Raw genomic sequence first — 3,801 nt, 5'->3', positions numbered from 1 at the left:
GAAAAATTTAAAATTTAAACACTTTTAGTAGCTTCAGAAAAAGTAAAAATAGCTTCATATGCTTCAACACCTAAACATTTGAAAAATGTCACTAAAAGAATGAAGTTACAGACTAAATTTAGCTAGATAATGCAAATAGAAAACCCAAACAATAAAAAGTGTGCTGATATTGGAGATGTATTAGATGTGTTTAAACAATATTGTAACTCTTCAAGAGGACTAAAATAGATAAATCATTCAGATATGAACATACAGGATTGTTGCGTTATATCTTGAAAAAAAACTATTAAACTAAAAGACAAATTGACTGATGAAATTACAATTAAAGAAATATTTGAGAAGATAAAAGAATTAAAAACTAATAAATCACCATGAAGCAATGATTTAATAACAGAAATGTTCAAAACTTATTTCATAGTGCTCTTTTTATTATACATACATAATTCCCCCATCTGGGAAACCCTCCTTAATAACTCCTATTATAAAACCCCCATGGAAAAAAGCTTATGTTTTCCATATAGATCTAGCTCTTTATTAAATGTTCATTGTTAGATTTTCATGTCTACGTTAGCTGATAGACTTAAAAAATATATTCCTGATATAATTAATACAGATCAACTGGGCTTCATTTATAGGAGACAAACACAAGATAATGTTAAAACTATAACACTTTTTGATTTTTTAAAGCAACAAGGATCAAGAAATCATATTTATTAGTCGTGATATACCAAAAGCCTTTTAACTCTATAAACTGGAAATAGTAATTTAAAGTTTTAGAACTATATGATTTTCCTACTCAATGTATGTCATTCCTACATATGATAAATAAGGACAATAAGGCTTTTCTTAAATTGGGACAGTTCTTTTGAGAACTGATACACCTAAATAAAGGAGCAAAACAAGTTTGCCCTTGATCATCTATATATATTTTTTTGCTTTATTCTTAGAAATTCTGACAATTATAATAAGAAACAATAAAAAAATTAAAGGACTAGAATTGAATGAACATTATAATTCCAAAATCATGCTTTTTGGAAATTATATAATGCTAACATTAACAGACTTAGAATAATCATTAAAATAATTTAACTTTATTATAAAAAAAAACTCTAAATTATCAGATCTTAAATTTAATTCCCTTAAATCCAATTACCTTATTATAAACAATAAACTCATTCAACAAATTTCTACAATAATACTATAAGTACTGAATCACAATCTTTGTCTTGCATTGATATTGTAATAGATAAATCTTTTGAAAAAACTGGAAACATTAATTATAAAACACACTAAAATATTTGTCTGATTTAGCATCTAGAGGGAACAAAGAAATCATTTCTTTTGAAGACAAACTACAAGTAATTGAAACAGTTCTATTTCCAAAGCTATTATACATAATACAAATGTTAGCCATTCACCTAGTAAAGATAATATAAAAAAGTAATAAGCTACTCAAGTGTTATGTGGTTTCCTCAAAAAATTTAGAATTGCTTATCTTCATCAGATTAGACCATGGAATATAGGGGGACTCAATTTCTCCTAATTTAGAATTTCACGTTAAGCTGAAAGTACTTATTGGATGAACACAACTTTACATCCAATTGGAAATTCTTGCACACATCATTTTAATCTCTTCAAAATGAAAACTGATACTTGATTCTCTGAAGTAATAAATAAGTCCTTATGGCCTGTAATCTGCAATTATATTCAGTTTAATATATTTTCCCCTACACAATTGAAATACATTAATGTATTTTTAAAAAAAATTCAAAGCTATAATACTTAATCCAGATCTGAAACTATGGGTTGGTACTTACTTGCCTTTGGTATAACCAAAGAATTTCTGGAAGGGATCCAATGGAAGATATCTGTCTCAATGGAAAAATGACAGCAACTTTTTTCTTTTTATATATTTGTCTCAAAGGTGTGGAAATTATATAAATACAGTCAGTAATCTCAGAATTCATCCAATATAATCAAGGTTGGCTAATGATAAAGAGCATTAGATCTTATGCACAAAACAAATGTTTACCTTTATTTATTCCAATCTCACTATAAGGAAACTCAAACTATTCATTTACATAAACTTCTCCATAACATTAATAATCCAATAAATGTAATTTCTAAGCTATGTACAATATTAGCTATATATAATAATAACTTGAGTAATACATTTTGGAAATGTATTACTCTGTGAGAATCCAAGTTTTTATCAGACAACAATAAAGCTTATCTATTAAAATCAATAGAACATAGCTCACTAATACAATTTTGATGCATTTATACTTGGAAATTCCCACACACAGGTTTTTTAACACCACATAAATTAGCAAAATGTACTACTGCTAAGAATATCCATTGTTGGACATGTAAACAGTTTTGTAAAGCCGATTGGTAACATATGTTTTGTGAATGCTCACTTTTATCAGATTACTGGAAGAAGATAAAATAATAAAGGTCTGGTGATCATACAACTTTTAACTGAACAAACCAATAATATTATTTAACATACCCAAGAACTTTCAAATTAATAAAGAAAACTTATATTTTATAGACCATTTTGGCTGTGATAAGAAAAAAATATAGCAAAGAGATTGAAATTATCATCACCACCCAAGTTTGAGGGCTTCCTGTGTATTTTGAAAGAAGTAATTCAAAAAGGAATATCTGTAAAAATAGAATCTTCTGAAAGTTATTATTGACTTCTTCATGGACTAAAGTTCTCTGGCTGACTGAGAAATGCTAACTCACAGAGTCCTATAAAAGCACTAACAATGTGTAATAAATGCTGTTATATTAAGTTACTTGGAGATATATTATAGTTGTATTTTACATGCATATTGAATCCTTTGGCATTCTTTGTACATATTGTAAATAGTCATGGTACTTTTCTGTATAATTCTTGTAATTTTATCTTTAAAAATAATAATAAACTCTTGAGTAAACAAAAATGTAGTGATTGTTTACCACATAAAACTTATTAGATACATTGGGTCTTTTCAGCTATAATCTAAGAACTTTTTTCTTGCTAAGTGATTTCCCCATGGCTACAGAGTATGGAGATAGAGACTTTGGGAACATAAGCACTGTGTACACGACATAGACTATTTACAACTTATTAAATTACCTAATCAATGGAGTTATTTTAAAATGATGTGATTTGCTTCAAAATGACTGCCAATGCCCATAAATGTACATTTCCTTTATCCTGCTCTTTTATTTGCATGTTTCTGTTTCACATTAGTTAATTTATTTGTTTACTGGCTAAGTACACATGCTCAAGTATCACTTTAAACTATAGAAACATGCATTCATACAAATGTTTCAGACACAGGCAATAATATCCTTCTAGTCTGCCAGTATACTAAAGCAGTTGAAGATGTTCTTAAAAATACCTGAATTAGTACTTGTTTTAATATAATTTGGTAGTCTGTTCCAGGTACCAACTATGAAAGAACCAATTAGTACATCTCTCATTCTACATAATCTCCTGCACAGGCTGTTTGAAACCTCTATCTTATTCTTTGATAACCCCAATTATTACTGTGAAGTATTTGTCTTGTAATGCTCTATATACTAGAATAAGTAATAAATATCTATGAGACACATTGATAAAAGTACAGACATTTTACTTTCTTATATTAACTTAAACTTTCACATCCATGGATGCTCTTGGTAAATTTCCTCTGTATTTTTTTCAGTGCAATTATGCTAGTTTTCTTATAAGGTGTCCTTATTGTTATTCCATATTCAATTTTAGATGTAACTTGCAAACTATGTTTTCACAATTTCTGATTTCCT

Source organism: Protopterus annectens, chromosome 5.part0 (genome assembly GCF_019279795.1).
Source record: "Protopterus annectens isolate FY-2018-M chromosome 5.part0, PAN1.0, whole genome shotgun sequence".
NCBI classification, from domain to species: domain Eukaryota; kingdom Metazoa; phylum Chordata; order Ceratodontiformes; family Protopteridae; genus Protopterus; species Protopterus annectens.
Note: the sequence above shows the minus strand (reverse complement) of the source record.